This window comes from Anomaloglossus baeobatrachus, chromosome 1 (genome assembly GCF_048569485.1).
Source record: "Anomaloglossus baeobatrachus isolate aAnoBae1 chromosome 1, aAnoBae1.hap1, whole genome shotgun sequence".
Classification (NCBI taxonomy): Eukaryota; Metazoa; Chordata; class Amphibia; order Anura; family Aromobatidae; genus Anomaloglossus; species Anomaloglossus baeobatrachus.
The window spans coordinates 640,569,191-640,589,153 of record NC_134353.1 but is presented as its reverse complement, the minus strand read 5'-3'; the positions used below and the strand labels follow the sequence as shown (position 1 = coordinate 640,589,153).

The window sequence follows — 19,963 nt, the reverse complement described above, 5'->3', positions numbered from 1 at the left end:
AATGTGGTGGCATGCAGAGCCCAACTCGCGAAAATTGTGTCACTGTCCAAATATTTCTGGACCTAACTGTATATATAAATACTGTCAAGAAAATATAATAAGCAGATATGTTTTCATGGTCTCTGGATCAGGGGTGAACCCCCCACCCAAATTAACAGCCAGGAAAAGATTTCCTTAATAGGGGATTTAACACGTACCTTTCAATTACCTTGCAACACTTCCCCCCAGCTCTTCAAAGACCCTCTGCGTAGCCAGAGACACTCCAACTACAATCTGTATACACAGGGGCGGAGTACAAGTTTCCTGTAGGACTATAGCTTTGCTGATCTGATCAAAGGGCCAGGGCAGCCGTATTGTCTCCATTGGGGAAGTATTAACATTGCGAGATACAGTGCCTACAAGTAGTATTCAACCCCCTGCAGATTAAGCAGGTTTGATAAGATGCAAATAAGTTAGAGCCTGCAAACTTCAAACAAGAGCAGGATTTATTAACAGATGCATAAATCTTACAAACCAACCAGTTATGTTGCTCAGTGAAATTTTAATAAATTTTCAACATAAAAGTGTGGGTCAATTATTATTCAACCCCTAGGTTTAATATTTTGTGGCATAACCCTTGTTTGTAATTACAGCTAATAATCGTCTTTTATAAGACCTGATCAGGCCGGCACAGGTCTCTGGAGTTATCTTGGCCCACTCCTCCATGCAGATCTTCTCCAAGTTATCTAGGTTCTTTGGGTGTCTCATGTGGACTTTAATCTTGAGCTCCTTCCACATGTTTTCAATTGGGTTAAGGTCAGGAGACTGACTAGGCCACTGCAACACCTTGATTTTTTCCCTCTTGAACCAGGCCTTGGTTTTCTTGGCTGTGTGCTTTGGGTCGTTGTCTTGTTGGAAGATGAAATGACGACCCATCTTAAGATCCTTGATGGAGGAGCGGAGGTTCTTGGCCAAAATCTCCAGGTAGGCCGTGCTATCCATCTTCCCATGGATGCAGACCAGATGGCCAGGCCCCTTGGCTGAGAAACAGCCCCACAGCATGATGCTGCCACCACCATGCTTGACTGTAGGGATGGTATTCTTGGGGTCGTATGCAGTGCCATCCAGTCTCCAAAAATCACGTGTGTGGTTGGCACCAAAGATCTCGATCTTGGTCTCATCAGACCAGAGAACCTTGAACCAGTCTGACTCAGAGTCCTCCAAGTGATCATGAGCAAACTGTAGACGAGCCTTGACATGACGCTTTGAAAGTAAAGGTACCTTACGGGCTCATCTGGAACGGAGACCATTGCGGTGGAGTACGTTACTTATGGTATTGACTGAAAGCAATGTCCCCACTGCCATGAGATCCTTCCTTGTTGTCCTTGGGTTAGCCTTGACTCTTCGGACAAACCTGGCCTTGGCACGGGAGGAAACTTTCAAAGGCTGTCCAGGCCGTGGAAGGCTAACAGTAGTTCCATAAGCCTTCCACTTCCGGATGATGCTCCCAAAAGTGGAGACAGGTAGGCCCAACTCCTTGGAAAGGGTTTTGTACCCCTTGCCAGCCTTGTGACCCTCCACGATCTTGTCTCTGATGGCCTTGGAATGCTCCTTTGTCTTTCTCATGTTGACCATGTATGAGTGCTGTTCACAAGTTTGGGGAGGGTCTTAATTAGTCAGAAAAGGCTGGAAAAAGAGATAATTAATCCAAACATGTGAAGCTCATTGTTCTTTGTGCCTGAAATACTTCTTAATACTTTAAGGGAACCAAACAGAATTCTGGTGGTTTGAGAGGTTGAATAATAAATGACCCTCTGAATAAACTTTTCTCAATTTAAAAAAATAAAATAAAAAGAAATAACATTCTTTTTTGCTGCAGTGCATTTCACACTTTCAGGCTGATCTACAGTCCAAATGTCACAATGCCAAGTTAATTCCGAATGTGTAAACCTGCTAAATCTGCAGGGGGTTGAATACTACTTGTAGGCACTGTACATATGTCCCCCAGATATGGCGGGCATACCACTGATCTCAAAATTCCATAACGCACATCTCACATATTTCAGCTTAATCGTAGGACATATGGAAGAGCCACAAATTAATATCTGCCACCCAGAACACACCAGATCCCCCTTGTGTGGTATCCACCTTCTGCTAAAATCATAATATAAAATATAAGGGTAATATCGTCCGCGTGGATTGCTCCCACATGGAGATATGAGGACCATGAGGATTTCATAATGTTGGAAGAGAGGAAAAACCCCTCCCTTGCATGATGTCAGCAGAGGTGGGGGCTGCGGGTGAGACAGAGGTTGATATAAGCCAGTGTCTTAGTAGCCACTGTGTCAATGCCCAGGGGATATACATTCTGTGTATAGGATTGTCCATTTCCAAGGGGGTGCCCCTACCCTATATCTGAGCCATATTCCGTGACCAGGTGTAGTAATCTCTTTCATTTCTCCTTTTTATTTTATGTAACTGTCTATATTGTATTTGCATTGTTTCCTTTTGTAAATTGTTGTATATTTTTATAAACACTGCCTTCTATTTTGGATTAAATATATAAAATTTAATAGTTTCTTTCCTCATGCTCTATATTTATAAATCCACAACCCGAAAGGCCTTATGCTATCTGTAACAGGTATTACACAAAAGCCACAGCCACACCATGATTTAACAAGATGTTATGTATAGAATAGTATCATAGACATACATGGCGGGATAAGGACCCTGGCAGGTCGCTAATGTAAGGCATATAAAAAAGGAAAATTGCAACAACAACGCCAATAATTGAAAGGGATGAACTTTATTAAACACAGGGTAGGTGAGTAGCGGCACAAACACAGGTGAGACTACAGGTCACAGTTAGTCCAGGGTCTATTTGTAAACATATAAGTATCAATAGAATGCTCAAAGAAATGAATAGATAAACATGATATCGTCCCTTAACCACAATTGATATAGGGGCAGCACAACACACTAACCAGGAGAAGCTATATGTTCATCATGTGTCAAGGATGGGAGGCGGTATGCTGGTCAAGATGGCAGTATAATTGATTATTAATTATCAGGGGATCATAAAGTATATGAAGACCACAAAGGACACAATTGAGCCACACCAGCCTTCACAAGAGTGTACATGTAAATGGACCATGAAACCTAGAGTTGCTTAGATGGTAACATACCTGGGAGGGAAAATCCTGGAGCACACTGGGACCTGCGTCTGCCCGACGGCGGTTTCGGCTGTCAAAGCCTTCGTCAGGGGGAGTGGTTATGTGAGGGGAAGTGCTCATTAAAAGGAAGCATCAACCAATCATATCTGGTGGGCGAAATTGTGACGCATGCGATACCCCAGCAACCAGGGACGCCACTCGCCAGCCGCGTCGCCCCTATGTCCGACACTTCCGGTCACATGACAGCCGCGCGGCAGTCACGTGAGCGGTCGTCACACACAGAGTTGTATCGACGCAGCCGCGCGATGACATCACGGTGCTGGCAGCACGCATGCGTGCTCACCCAGCGGAGACAACTGTGCAGCAAAAAGGGGAGGAAAAAGGTCTGTAACTCAAACAGCACAGACTCAATATAGGACATGTGCCATAATCAGGGTCCGAACCTATGATATACTACTAGTATAGATAAGATACATAGTTACTGCAACTATATGACCTAAAATGTGGGAATAAAACAGGCACTTGATGGTCACAAAAGTATTATAGAAACTAACTTCATTTTGAATATCTATTGTGCCAAATAGGAATATAAATACAGTTCTCCAAGATATAATACATCATTTACATCATGGAAAATGAAAGAACAGTACATACATATCCCTACGTATGTCGTATAAATTATTAATAAGTTGCAGCAAAGATTCATTGGCCATAATAGAATATAGTAGCAGACATACATATATGATAACCAATGTAGACCTACTCAAAATCCGGATATCAAATTGATTGAAGAAAAAAGATCCACTCCTCTACGAAGATTAATTTTATAGATGTCCTAAAGTGATTCGACATGCAAGTAGAATGACGAATTCTGGATTACGATGCACAGGATGAGAGGTTGATGTCTAAGTGGGATATAAATATAAGGTTAAAATCGAAAAAAAAATAGGAAAAAACAATAAAAAGAAAAAACAATTAAAATAACAAGCACCCCTAAACCACGACCATCACAAAAATGAGGCATATGATATATTTTCATTGAGGCCCATGGGGTGAAGGGTTTTCAGGGTCCAAATCCACTTTGCTTCCATTCGCGCCAACTTTTGGCTAATTTTGCCACCACGGATGTTAGAATCAAGGTGATCAATGCCCCTGACTCTTAACAGTGCTGCATTAGATCCATGATGTTGCTTAAAATGGCGGGGAATGGTCTTAAGAGATGTGATGTCAAGGCAATCAGCAGCTGCCACTATCCCATTCACATGCTCTCTAATGCGCACCTTAAATTGTCTTGTTGTCAAACCGACATAGATTTTTGGACAGGGGCATGTGGCATAGTAAATGACAGCTGTTGTGGTGCAAGTAATGAATTTATTGATATGGAAAATGTGGGTTGCTGCAGAATCTGTAAAGGAATTGGTCCTATCGACATTTGGACAGGCCACGCAGTGGCCGCAAGGTGTACATCCAACACGCGGATTTAGGAAGCCGAAAGGAGAGGGCTGAACAAGAGATTCGTAGTGACTAGTGACAAGATGGTCACGGAGATTTTTGGACCTACGGATGCTCAGCATGGGTCTGTTAGGAATTATGCGGGCCAAAACAGCCTGCAAAACTGGCCAGAATTTTTGTAAACAAAAGCGCATAGCTGAAAATTGGCCATGATAATTGGTGACAAATCTCAGCACTTCCTGTGATTGTGACTTTTTCGGGGCATACAGTAAAGAGTGTCGGGTGGAATATTTGGCCCTATTGTAGGCCCTCTTAACACATCGTTTACTATAACCTCTGGCGTAAAACCGATGCTTGAGATCAATGGCTCTCCTCTCAAAATCCGAATCCATAGAGCAAATCCTGCGCAAGCGCAGAAATTGTCCTATGGGGATAGATTGAATCATGTACTGCGGATGCGATGAAGTTGCATGTAAAAGCATGTTGCCTGCTGTCTCTTTCCGAAAGATGTCAGTTTAGATGACATTAGAAGAATCTTTCGTAACTGTGACATCAAGGAAGGAGACCGACTGTGTATGGAGGTTATACGTAATACGAATATTAAGTTCATTGGAATTGAGAGACTTCATAAACTCATGGAGTTCAGTCTCTGTACCCTGCCAGATCAAAAAGATGTCGTCGATGTTCCGTGTCCAAAAGAGGACACGGTCCATCGACGGCAGCCGATCCGACAGGAAGAGATCCCTCTCCCACAACCCCAGGAACAAGTTAGCATAAGAGGGGGCAAAGGAAGCCCCCATCGCTGTTCCCTGGAGCTGCAAGTAGAAGGACCCCTTAAACACGAAAAAATTGTGTGTTAGTGTTAACTCCAACAATTCCATGACAAGATTAATAATATCCGTGGGGAGACTAGACGCCTCTAGAAAAAACCGAGTGGCCCGAAGCCCATCATGATGTCTTATACTGGTGTACAGGGATTCCACGTCGCCTGTCACCAGTAAGGTATCCTCCTCCACACACAGTCCGTCAATCTTACGAAGAAATTCCCCAGTATCTTTGGTGAACGATGGTAGGCCCTCAACCAATGGTTGGAGCTTAGCATCAATCCATCTGTTGGTGTTTTCCAGGAAGTTTCCTCTGCCTGATACAATTGGTCGTCCGGGTGGAACATTTACATCTTTGTGTATTTTTGGCAGGAGGTATAGTGTGGGGATCACGGGCTCAACCACATGGAGCACAGAAGACAGGTCCTTTGGTGATCATGTCATTGTCTAATGCCACCTTAAGGATCTTTTGAAGTTGAGCAGTAAATGTAGATAACGGATTGAAGGTCAGCTTTTTGTAACAGATCTTATCTCGTAGCTGCCTATAAGCCTCTTTTTCATAGAGATCCATTGGCCAGACACATTACCACTCCCCCTGACGAAGGCTTTGACAGCCGAAACGGCCGTCGGGCACACGCAGGTCCCAGTGTGCTCCAGGATTTTCCCTCCCAGGTATGTTACCATCTAAGCAACTCTAGGTTTCATGGTCCATTTACATGTACACTCTTGTGGAGGCTGGTGTGGCTCAATTGTGTCCTTTGTGGTCTTCATATACTTTATGAGCCCCTGATAATTAATAATCAATTATACTGCCATCTTGACCAGCATACCGCCTCCCATCCTTGACACATGATGAACATATAGCTTCTCCTGGTTGGTGTGTTGTGCTGCCCCCTATATCAATTGTGGTTAAGGGACGATATCATGTTTATCTATTCATTTCTTTGAGCATTCTATTGATACTAATATGTTTACAAATAGACCCTGGACTAACTGTGACCTGTAGTCTCACCTGTGTTTGTGCCGCTACTCACCTACCCTGTGTTTAATAAAGTTCATCACTTTCAATTATTGGCGTTGTTGTCGCAATTTTCCTTTTTTATATATCTGTAACAGGTGTCCAAACTTCCTGTACTAAGTTTCGGTGGTGGCAGCAGAATTATTGTTGTGTACAATTATTGGGGTGCTATCATTAAGGGTACCGACGTATATATATATATTCCATTAGCGGGAATCGGTGATATATACATTTACCCTTGCTGTGAGACCTCCAATATTTGGCATTATTAACTCAACAGCCTCATTTACTTATTGTAAGGCAGTTCCAAAATTGACCTGACACTAAGGGGGCGCTAGAGAGTAGTCGTGTTCTTGACAAATCCATGAACAGCTGCTGGATATCTGAGTGACTTCCTCAGCTGTTCATGACAAATTGGTGGCAAGCGGTGGGATATAGAGCATTAGTGATTTGGTTTGAACAATCATCCCTTTCACTAAAAACTTGCAAAAGTTTTGAGAATCAAACTCAGTGTTTAAATATACCTGGAACAATACTGTACTTGTAGCAGTTACCCCCCTCACTTCTCTCTTCTTTTTCTATCCTAGCTTCTATTTGGCAAGTGACTGCTAGAATGGCAGCTGCTTATAAGAAGCATGAGAAAGCTGTGCTGATCCAAATGTGTGAGGAGCGAGGCCTCGATGGGTCCAACTACACCAAAGAGATGCTAATCTGTGCCTTGGTGGAGGATGATCTCAAAGACCAGAGCGATGTGGTCCAAGAGCATGGGACCAGCGAAGCACCAGGAGACCTTGCCATGGACCTAGCTCCAGGACGGTCCGCAGAACTGTCGGATTCTGAGGGGTCTGGCAGCAACCCCACCTCCCGGAGTGGAAGGGACTCTTACTTGCCGATGATTCTGCAGCAACTGGGAGAATGTGACTCTCGAGCACGGCTACAGTTTGTGCTACAAGAATGCCAAGCAAAGCGTGAGTTTGATGAGTGCCAGGCCCAGCAAGAGGCTGAGAGAGCTGAGCGCCAGGCCGAGGCTGAGAGAGCAGAGCGAGAGGCTGAGAGAGCAGAGCAAGAGGCTGAGAGAGACCATGAGTTGAAGGTCCTCCAAGCCCGGCAGCAGACACCTTCCTCACTGAACGGGGAGTCCAATAATGCCAGCAGCTTTAAGCCCTGACCGGAGCACTTTCCTGTGATGGAAAAGGATGGAGATTTGGACACCTTTCTGAGGGGATTTGAAAAGACTTGCTTGCAGTACCAGTTGTCCTCAGCACAATGGGCATGATACTTAACCCCAGGGCTGCAAGGAAAGGCCCTGGACGCGTTTGCCAGTCTCCCTCAAGAGCAGAGTGGAGACTATGAGGCCATAAAGCAGGCCCTAATACGGAAATATCAGCTGACTCCAGAGATGTACCGCAAAAAGTTCCGAACCCCCCCAGCGTGGACCACATGACAGCAACAGAGATGTTGTGGATGGGCTCCAGACCAACTTTAACCAATGGGCCCAAGGACTGTCCACCACCACTGCTGAGCAGATAACAGACCTGATGGTAAAGGACCAATTCCTACACTTTTGTCCTGCGGACATGGGACAGTTTGTGATGGACAGGGAACCAAAGGATGCGAATACAGCGGCACAGATTGATTACACCTATGAGGCCAACCATGCATCGGGGGTGCGGAAGCCTTCTACCGCCAGCTGGAAAGGAGGTAAGATGATTACTAACACCCCTGCCCCTGCCAGCCAACCTCCTGGAGGTTCTGCCCCATCTTCTAGCACCCGGCCTACATCTGATACCCGCCGGTGCTTCACCTGTGACCAACCAGGACATATTAGCGTCGCCTGTCCCGAGAGGCAAAGGAGGAGCCCCACACCTGAGGCCCGAGGGCCCATGCTAATGCCCTGTTTGTGGGTGAGACAGGTGTACGAGCCCGTGAGAACTGGCAGCCCGTTACCGTGGGCGACACCATCACTGAGGGCCTCAAGGACACTGGTGCAGAACGAACTCTCATCCGCCCTGAATTTGTGTTGCCTGGTGAACTTATCCCGGAGAAGACCCTGACTGTCATTGGGATTGGGGGTGTTCGCCAATCTCTCCCAATGGCCCGAGTTTCTCTGGACTGGGCTGCTGGGAGGGGATGGAAAGATGTGGGGGTGTCCCGAGACCTTCCAGCAAATGTTTTATTGGGGACCGATTTGGTGCGGTTAGTGGCACAATACGTCCCTGACAATCTTCCCCAATCTGATAAGTCATGTGATACAAATGATGTTGATAAGTCATGTGATGCAAGCGCCGTTGATAACTTATGTGATGTAAATGTTGTTAATAAGTCATGTGATGCAAGCGCCGTTGATAACTTATGTGATGTAAGCCCTGTTAAGTCATGTGACCTGAATATTGATGATCAGAAGGTGATTATTAATGTTGTGCATGAAAATAAAGTGGATGATTGTGCGGGGAACTTCAACCACGTCACGCTGCGGGATGACGCTGCTGAGGATTTCCCCAAGGTAGTGAGTGTCCGTGCTAAGGTAGATGGAGGCAGGCATGGAGACCATGAGGAATGTGGTCACATGCAGCTTGTCAGTGTCACGACGGACTGTGACGCGGAGGTGGTAGCTGCCCCATAAATAGCGCTGACCCTGAGGTATCACAGAGTGATGCGTCTCATGGTACAGGAGAACTCAGCCATGTCACACTATGGGGTGATGTGGCTGACGATCCCCTCACAGCTGTAAGAATCGTTGCTAAGGGAGATGGAGACAAGCACGGTAGCCATGAAGAAGGTGGTTGTGTGCAGCTTGTCAGTGTCACGATGGACTGTGACATAGCCGGTGGTAGCTGCTCCATGATTAGCACTAATTCTGTGGTGCGATATGATGAGAGGAAAATGTTTTCCCCAGCTTGACAGGGTGATGGGACAGTCGTATCCATGACCTCCCCGGATGATGGGAAAGTTGTGTTCGCTGCCTGTCAGGGTGATGGAAAGCCGACCCCATAATCTGTCATGATGGTGCGAAAGTGTCTCTCACAGCTAGTCAGGATGATGGGAAAGCTGTGCCCATCGCCTGTATGGAGGATGAGAGGATGGTGCTCACTGCATGTCAGGGGGAGGGGCAGAAAGCCCCCCCAACTTGCCAGGGAGATATGAAAGTTGTGCTCCCTACTTGTCAATGTGATGGGGAAGCAGAAGCCATAACATGCCAAGGTAGTGAGAATGTTTTTTCCCCAGCTCTCCAGGATGATGGGAAAGTTGTACCCATTGCCTGTCCAGATGATGGGAAAGTTGGATCCACTGTCTGTCAGAGGGATGGGACAGACGTACCCACCCCGTCAGCAGGGCGGGAAAGAATCTCCCACGAACTGCCAAGATGAGGCACCCGTGTTGCCCACAGCTTGGTAGAGTGATCGGAAAGTTGTACCCAAACCGGTCAGGGTGACAGGAAACTGTGGTCCCCAGCCAGTCAGGCTGATGGGAAGGTGTCTTTATTCCCCGGGGAGACAGCCTATGTAGCTGCAGTCACCCACCAACTGGGTAGTCAGAATGCAGGCAGTGCACTGCCTTCTGGGACTTCAGCCTGCAACGGGCTAAAGGAACCAATCGCTGACCCAGGACAGGTCCAAGAGGGCTCCTGTAGAGTTGGGGCCTTAACACCACTTCTGGCTATCCTTAGCCAGGGAGTGTGGACTGCCCTGCCAGCAGAGGCCGATCTTGAGCTATCGAGTGACCCCCACAGAGACTCCTGTCTCCGAGACCAAAATTGAAAGAGTACCGTGGGATCCGGGAAGGTTGGGCCTGGTCCTCAGTGCTGCATGCAGCCAGGGCAACTCGCAGAACCAAGAGCACACCCTGTTGGGCCTAAGCCAAGCAGGAGACTGTGGAGCTGCGCCTGGAGGAGTACCGAGAGGTCCTGCCTCCATAGCGCAGTCAAGAACGGGGAGGTGTCATGAAAATATAATAAGCAGATATGTTTTCATGGTCTCTGGATTATGGGTGATCCCCCCACCCCCCCTCCAGAGCCCTACCCAAATTAACAGCCAGGAAATGATTTCCTTGTTGGGGAATTTAACATGTACCTTTCAATTACCTTACAACACTTCCCCCCAGCTCTTCAAAGACCCTCTGCGTAGCCACAGACGCTCCGACTGCAATCTGTATACACAGGGGCGGAGAACAAGTTTCCTGCAGGACTATAGCTTTGCTGATCAAAGGGCCAGGGCAGCCGTATTGTCTCTGTTGGGGAAGTATTAATATTGCGATACATATGTCCCCGACATATGACGGGCATACCACTGATCTCAATATTCCATAACGCACATCTCACATATTTCAGCTTAATCGTAGGACATACGGAAGAGCCACAAATTAATATCTGCCACCCAGAACATATCAGATCCCCCTTGTGTGGTATCCACCTTCTGCTAAAATCATAATATAAAATATGAAGGTAATATTGTCCGCGTGGATTGCTCCCACGAAGATATGAGGACCATAAGGATTTCATAATGTTGGAAGAGGGGAAAACCCTCTCCCTTGCATGATGTCAGCAGAGGGGGGGCTGCGGGTGAGACAGAGGTTGATATAAGCCAGTGTCTTAGTAGCCACTGTGTCAATGCCCAGGGGATATACATTCTGTGTATAGGATTGTCCATTTCCAAGGGGGTGCCCCTACCCTATATCTGAGCCATATTCCGTGACCAGGTGTAGCAATCTCTTTCATTTCTCCTTTTTATTTTATGTAACTGTCTATATTGTATTTGTATTGTTTCCTTTTGTAAATTCTTGTATATTTTTATAAACACTGCCTTCTATTTTGGATTAAATATATAAAATTTAATAGTTTCTTTCCTCATGCTCTATATTTATGAATCCACAACCCGAAGGGCCTTATGCTATCTGTAACGGGTTTCCGAACTTCCTATACTAAGTTTCGATGATGGCAGCAGAATTATTGTTGTTTAGAATTATTGGGGTGCTATCATTAAGGGTAGCAAGGTATATATATATTCCATTAGCGGGAATCGGTGATACATACATTTAGCCTTGCTGTGAGACCTCCAATATTTGGCATTATTAACTCAGCAGCCTCATTTACTTATTGTCTGGCAGTTCCAAAATTGACCTGACACTAAGGGGGCGCTAGAGAGTAGTCATGTTCTTGACAAATCAGTGAATAGCAGGTGAGATTCTGGTGTGACCTCCCCCGGCTGTTCCTGACAGATACACTGCTCTAAAAAATAGACTGAAGCTCAAAGTGAATCACACTTCTGTGAAATCATCCTGTCCAGTTCTGAAGCAATGCTGATTGTGAATCAATTTCTCCTGATGTTGTGGAAATGGAACAGGGAACAGGTAGAAATGATAGGCAATGAGCAAGACAAGTTTTCTCATCCTTTTTGGTTGTTGTTTTGGTCACTTTTGCATTTTGTCATTGCTCTCACTCTTAGGCCCCCTTCACACGTCCGTGAAAAACATGCGTGTTTGTTCCGTTTCCGTATATACCGGAGACACAGACAAACATGCACCAATGTTAATCTATGTTTGAGGTCACACGTGCGTTATTTCATAATGTCCGTGTGTGCGTGTCCGTGATCCGTATGTGTTTCTGTGTTGAACGGAAGCATGTCTGTTTTCTGCACGGAGCACTCACACATGGACCCAATGAAAGTCTATGGGTATGTTCGCACACGTTAGTAAACATGTATGCATCTCCCTATGGTCCGTGTCCGTTTGGTGTTTTTTTCTAGCGAAGTCGGTCATTCTTTCTACTTCTGTGTATGTCGGTCAATCTCCCTCAGTCCGTCGGTCGGTCTCTCTGTCTGTCTGTCGGTAGGTCTCTCTCTCTCTGTCTGTCCCTCTCTCACAGTCTGTCGGTCAGTCTCCCCCTCTCTCATACTTACCGTTCCTCGATCACCGGCGCAACGCTGCACAGCTGTAAAAACAACTCTGGCGGCTTTTACTATTTTGAAAAAGCCGGCCGCTCATTAAACAATCTCGTATTCCCTGCTTTCCTGCCCACCGGCATCTATGATTGGTTGCAGTTAGACACGCCTACATGCTGAGTGACAGCTGTCTCACTGCAACCAATCACAGCAGCCAGTGGGCGGGTCTATACTGTGCATTAAAAAAAAATAAATAATTAAAAAAAAACGATGTGCGGTCCCCCCCATTTTGATACCAGCCAGGGTAAAGCCACACAGCTGAAGGCTGGTATTCTCAGGATGGGGAGCTCCACTTTATGGGGAACACCCCAGCCTAACAATATCAGCCAGCAGCCGCCCAGAATTGCCGCGTGCATTAGATGCGATAGTTCTGGGACTCTACCCAGCTCTTCCCAAATTGCCCTGGTGCGTTGGCAATTGGGGTAATAAGGAGTTATTGGCAGCCCATAGCTGCCAATAAGTCCTAGATTAATCATTGCAGGAGTCTATGAGACACCCCCAATCATTAATCTGTAAGTTACAGTAAATAAACACACAGTGAAAAAATCCTTTATTTGAAAAAATAAACACTACAAAAATCCCGCGTTCACCAATTTATTAAGCCCCAAAAACCCCTCCAGGTCCAGCGTAATCCACGGAGGTCTCTCGTCGCTTCCAGCTCTGCTACATGAAGGTGACAGGAGCTGCAGAAGAACACCGCCGCTCCTGTCACCTCCACGCAGCAACTGAGGTGAGTATCGCGATCAGCTGAGCTGTCACTGAGGTTATTCGCGGCCACCGCTGGATCCTCCAACTGTGACAGCAAGTGACCCGAGTGACAGCGATGAAGTCACAGGTGAGTTGCGGTCACGAGTGGAGGATCCAGCTAGCCACGGGTAACCTGAGTGACGGCAGCGCTAATCGCGCTGCTCACTACAGTCACTCAGGGGATTAGCGGTCACCGGTGAGTCCTTCACGGGTGACCGCTAATCAGTACGCGACACAGACAGAGCCGCGGTATGACAATGAAGTCGGGTGAAGTTCACCCGAGTTCATTCTCAGCGCGTGAATCTGTCTGCTGTCAGCGGGTATGCATTAATGACATGTTACATCACACACAGACATTTCACATGGACAACACACACACACGTCAGTTAAGTTTCACACGCACACACGGACATTACACACGCACACACGGCTAGCATACGCAGTTCCCACAGATTCCACACGGACCTTAAAAACGGACACAAAAATGGGACACGGACCCGAAAAATGGCCCGTAACACACGTGCGTGTATTTTCACGGACGTGTGAAGATGGCCTTAGAGGTAGCCTGAGGAGGTGTCTACAGCCCACAGAGCTGAGGTAGTGCAGCTCATCCAGGATGTCACCTCAATGTGAGCTGTGGCAAGAAGGTTAGCTATGTCTGTCAGTGTAGTGTCCAGAGCATGGAGCAGATAGCAGGAGACAGGCCAGGATACCAGGAGAAGACGTAAGGAGGACGTAGTAGGGCAATAACCCAGCAGCAGGACCGCTACTTCCTCCTTTGTGCAAGAAAGAACAGGAGGAGCAGTGCCAGAGCACTGCACAATGACCCCCTGCAGGCCACTAATATCCATGTGTCTGCCTAAACTGTCAGAAACAGACTCCATGAGGTTGGTATAAGCGTCCAAAGTCCACAAGTGGATGTTGTGCTTACAGCCCAACACCATGCAGTGCGATTGGCATTTGCCAGAGAACACTAAGATTGGCAGATTTGACATTGGACCCCTGTGCTCCTCAAGGATGAGAGCAGGTTCACACTGAGCACATGTGACAGACATGACAGAGTCTGAAGATACCGTGAAGAACATTCTACTGCTTCCAACATCCTCAAGCATGACTGGCTTGACAGTGGGTTAGTAATGGTGTGGGGAGGCATTTCTTTGGAGGGCCACACAGCCCTCAATGTGCTAGCCAAAGGTACCCTGACTGCCATTAGGTCCCAGGATGAGATCCTCAGACCCATTGTGAGACCAAATGCAAGTGCAGTGGGCCCCAGGTTCCTTCTGATGCATGACAATGCTAGACCTCATATGGTTGAAGTGAGTCTGCAGTTCCTGCATGATGAAGGCATTGATGCTATGGACTGGCCTGCCCGTTCCCTGAATCCAGTTGAGCACATCTGGAACATCATGCCTTGTTCCATCCACCACAGACTGTCCAGGAGTTGACTGATGCTTTAATCCAGGTCTGGGAAGATATTCCTCAGGAGAACATCTGCCACCTCAACAAGAGCATGCCTGGGCATTGTAGAGCAGTCATACAGGAATGTGAAAGCAACACACACTACTGAGCCTCATTTTCACGTCTCAATTCTTTTCTGCTGAAGTTTGATTTGCCTTTAACTGGATTTTCCACTTTGATTTTGAGTATCATTCTAAATTTAGACCTCCATGGGATGTTAATTTTGATTTACATTAGTCATTTTTATGTTTTTTTGTTCTCAGCTCATTTCACTATGTAATAAATAAAGATTTGTAACTGGAATATTTCATTATTTGAGATCTACAATGTGGTATTTTAGCGTTTCCTTTATTTTTTTGAGCAGTGTATATACAGTACGTATACAGGCATGGCTGAAAGTATTGGCACCCTTGAAATTGTTCCAGAAAATTAAGTATTTCTACAAGAAAATTATTGCAATTACACATGTTTTGTCATACTTATGTTTAAATCCATTGTGTGTATTAGAACAACACAAAAAACTGAGAAAAAATGTATATTGGACATAATTTCACACAAAACGTCAATAATGGGCTAGACAAAATTGTTGGCACAATCAACTTAATATTTGGTTGCACACCCTGTGGAATAAATAACTGCAATCACTCCCTTCCTATAACCATCAACAAGCTTCTTACACCTCTCATCTGGAATTTTGGACCATTCTTCTTTTGTAAAACTGCTCCAGGTCTCTGATATTTAAATGGTGCCTTTTCCCAACAGCAATTTTCAGATCTCCACAGGCGTTCAATGGGATTTTGAGATTTAGATTTGATCTCATTGCTGCCACTTCAGAACTTTCCAAAGGTTTTTATCTATCTATTTCTGGGGGCTTCTTGATGTAAACCCAGCTTTCTAATACTGGACACTACTTGCGATCTAAAATCCTTTGGTAATCTTCAGATTTCATGATGCCTTGCACACAAACAAGGCAATAATAAGGAGAAAGTAACAGCTCACCAGACAGAATGCATATGGGTGCTGCGCTCAGAAATCTGGACCGCATTCAGGTGTTCACATGAAGATTAAGTGGTGGAAAAATCCAACAATCGTCAAATCTAATAAAATTTTTATTTTAATTAAAAAGGTTAAAAAACATGAAACAGTTTAATGGAGGCATGTGCAGACATACAAGTCTACGCGTTTCAAGCAGATGGATTGCTCTTAATCATCACTAAACAAGGCACCCAGTGCCAGAGTCAGCAAAATGAAGCCAAAACATCTTTGAATCTCCACAATATTTGACTGTGGGTACTGTGTACTTTTCTTTGTAGGCCTCATTCCGTTTTCGGTAAATAGTAGAATGATCTGCTTTACCAAAAAACTCTACTCTGGTCTCATCTGTCTAGAAGAGGCTTTGCCAGAAGAATTTTGCCTTACTCATGTACATTTTGGCAAACTGCAGTCTAGTTTTTTTATGTCTCTGTGTCAGCCGTGGGGTCCTCTTGGGTCGCCTGCCATAGCTTCATGTTATTCATATGTTGACGGACAGCTCCTGCTGACACTGATGCACTCTGAGTTTGCAAGACAGTTTGAATTTCTTTGGAATTTGATTAGCTACAGTGTCATGAGTTGTAAACGTATTGATTTTGTTGTGCACCATGGACAAAGAAACGAAGATCTCTGCAGATTGACTTGTAACCTTGAGGTTGTTGATATTTTTCAACAATTTTGGTTCTCAAGTCCTCAGAAAATCCTCTTCTCTTTCTGTTGTCCATGCTTAGTGTGGCACACACAGACATACAATGTAAATAATAAGTCAACTTCTCCCCTTTTTATCTGGTTTCAGGTGTGATTTTCATGTAGCCCACACTGGTCACTTGCCCTGGTGAGTTTCAATGAGCATCACATGCTTGAAACAACGTTTTTTACCCACAATTTTGGAAAAGAGCTAACAATTTTGTCTGCCCCATTTTTGTGGTTTCATTTGAAATTAATGCCAATTTTCCTTTTTTTCAGTTTTGTTTTCTGTTGTTCCAATACACAAAAAGGATATAAACGTGTGTGTATATGCAGTAAGTTTCAGCATAAGGGGAACCTATATTAAGGTTTTACTATAATTATCTAATTTCATCTCTACATGGGCACTATAAAACTGATTTCATCCATACCTTTATTTTAGAATTCTGGAGTTATGTTTTTTTTTAAAAAAAACTGAAAAATATACTGTTGAAATGTTATGCAAATAAACCTCAAGTGTAGTATAGTGGACACTTACTGCTCTGCTGCTTCTCGCACCTAACCTTGCTGCCTGCCATCGGTCTCCTGTCAGTGATTGACAGGTCACTTTTCTTTCAGAGATCTGCCTCTCCCTTCCACAATTTAGTGCAAGTGCTATCAACCCTTGATGGTAATGCACTGGTGAAAAAGACGGTCAGTGTCTGCATAGTTTGCAGGTCATGTCAGACACTGGCACAGGAGTGAACAGCAGGGGTGAAGAAGAATGTTTACTAGATCCGTTGCTGGACATCTTAGTAAAGATGACCGTCTTCCTCCCCCCAGGTGCTGCATGCACCACCATGGTAAATGATGGCGTTTGCACTATATTTAGAACAGGGGAAACAGGTCACTGAAAGTAAAGTGATCTGTCAATCACTCACAAGTGGCGGGTGAGGAGAGTTGAGAAGATTGGCAGCAGAGGAGTAGGTGCAGCGCCCACCCATTTCACTTGTGAGTTGTTTGCATAACTATTCAGAAATAAAAATCTCTGAAACACGAACAGTTTTCTAAAATAAAGGTTTGTATCAATCAGTATTACAGTGCCCTTACGTAGATGGTATTAGTTTGGCGCATAAAAACCTGATGGCAGGTTCCCTTTAATCATTGTATAAAGACAAGTATGGTCCTCCGGAGCTCTGAGCCAGATAATACAGCTTCAACCTCTATAATAACTCTAAATCTATTAAGACTAGAGATGAGCGAACCTCTAGAGGCTTGAGTTCGGTTCGGTTTGTCGAACGGAGGCCGCGTTCGAGTTCGGTTCGGCGAACTGTTCGACGAACCTCTCGAACCCCATTGAAAACAATGGGAGGCAATCAAAAACACATAAAAACACATAGAAAACACCTTCAAAGGTGTCCAAAAGGTGACAAACAACTCACAAGACAACACGAACACATGGGAAAGTGACAAGGACAAATACTCATGCGAAAACAAAACAGCTGGATGAGGAAAAAGAGGAGAAGACACAGATATAGGCATGTCATGCCCTTCTAAAATCATGTAAAACACAGCAAGGGGACTCCAAGCAGAGTCTCCCTTTTTCCAAAAATTGGGCACCACAGACACCCCTTCAGTGGCATCACTTGTGCCCTAGTTGCAAACTGGACAGGTTGATTTGCATCAAGCACATTCCAAAATACGCCAGCCTTAACTGTCCCCAGGATGACACCGGGGTAGGTAGCAAAGTCTTTGCTGATCCCAGATCTGTTCATCTTGGATCATTTTTAAAAACACTGCAAGCAAGCGGACTCCAAGCAGAGTCTCCCTTTTTTCCAAAAATTGGGCCACACAGACACCACTTCAGTGGCATCACTTGTGCCCTAGTTGCAAACTGGACAGGTTGATTTGCATCAAGCACATTCCAAAATACGCCAGCCTTAACTGTCCCCGGGATGACACTGGGGTAGGTAGCAAAGTCCTTGCTGAACCAAGACTTGTACATCTTGGATCATTTTTAAAAACACAGCAAACGGACTCCAAGCAGAGTCTCCCTTTTTTCCAAAAATTGGGCCACACAGACACCACTTCAGTGGCATCACTTGTGCCCTAGTTGCAAACTGGACAGGTTGATATGCATCAAGCACATTCCAAAATACGCCAGCCTTAACTGTCCCTGGGATGACACCGGGGTAGGTAGCAAAGTCTTTGCTGATCCCAGATCTGTTCATCTTGGCTCATTTTTAAAAACACAGCAAGCAAGCAGACTCCAAGCAGAGACTCCCTTTTTTCCAAAAATTGGGCCACACAGACACCCCTTCAGTGGCATCACTTGTGCCCTAGTTGCAAACTTGACTGGTACATTTGCATCAAGCACATTCCAAATCCACAAGCCTTTACTCTCCCCAGGATGAAACAGGGGTAGTAAAGTCCTTGTGGATCCATGACTTGTTCATCTTGATGAACGTTAGTCTGTCCACATTGTCACTGGATAGACACGTGCGCTTATCTGTCAGCACACAACCAGCAGCACTGAGGACACGTTCAGAGACAACGCTGGCAGCTGGACACGACAAGATCTCCAAGGTGTAAGTGGCGAGCTCAGGCCATTTTTCAAGATTTGAAACCCAAAATGAGCACGGCTCCAGTTGCAAAGTCATGGCATCGATGTTCATTTGGAGATACTCCTGTATCATCCTCTCCAGCCGTTGACTATGTGTCAGACTTCTTGTCTCTGGTGGCCTTGCAAAGGATGGTCTAAAAAAATTATGAAACGATTCAATAAAATTGATGTTACCAGCACCAGATACGGTGCTGCTGTTACAGTTATACTGTTGATGACGAGACCGTCCCATGTTTGTCAAGTTACAACTGGGAGATTCACTGTGTGCACCACTGTTGTTTGGTGGAAAAGCCGAGCTAAGATTGAGTAATAGCTTCTGCTGATACTTCTGCATACGTGCGTCGCTTTCTATGGCTGGAATTATGTCACAAAAGTTGGACTTGTACCGGGGATCTAACAGTGTGGCAACCCAGTAGTCATCATCACTTCTAATTTTGACAATCCGGGGGTCATGATGTAGGTAGTGCAACAAGAAGGCGCTCATGTGTCTTGCGCATCCAGGAGGACCAAGTCCTCGCTGTGTTTGTGGTGGCGAGGTGCTAACCGTTTCTTCTTCCTCTGACATCTCCACCCAACCTCGTTTAACGGAAATTTGACCAAGGTCTCCCTCATCTGCTGAGTCTTCCATGTCCATTGAGAGTTCGTTCTCTATATCTTCATGGTCTCCTGCACCTTTCTCAACATTTTGGCTGCTATCATGCGCCCTTGTTAATCCCTCTCCCCCACCGTCCCATGCCTGCCACCTTGGTGATTATGAACATCTGGACCTTGTAGATGTTGGTATCCCTTGCGCATATGAATCCTCCTGTACTTCCTCCCCTTCCTCTTGTCCCTCCCCCTGATTTTGAATAGTGTTTAGCGTGTAAATGACTGGAATTGTCATGCTGATAAAGGCATTGTCAGCGCTAAACATATTCGTCGCCATGTCGAACTGTGCAGAAGGGTGCATAGGTCCTTGATCTGAGACCACTCCATCAGCTTGATCTTCCCCACCTCTGCATCTTGTTGGTCCAGGCTATACATCATAACGTATTGCACCAGGGCTTGGCAGTGCT

General features: G+C 45.5%; 1 protein-coding gene and 1 pseudogene across 1 annotated transcript in view; both read left to right on the top strand.

Annotated features, from left to right (window-relative positions):
* LOC142296919 (M1-specific T cell receptor alpha chain-like) overlaps positions 1-19,963 on the top strand; it is a 713,655-nt gene that overhangs the window by 460,343 nt on the left and 233,349 nt on the right. The gene's annotated exons all lie outside the window — the stretch shown is intronic.
* LOC142303425 (uncharacterized) lies at positions 7,060-9,069 on the top strand (annotated as a pseudogene).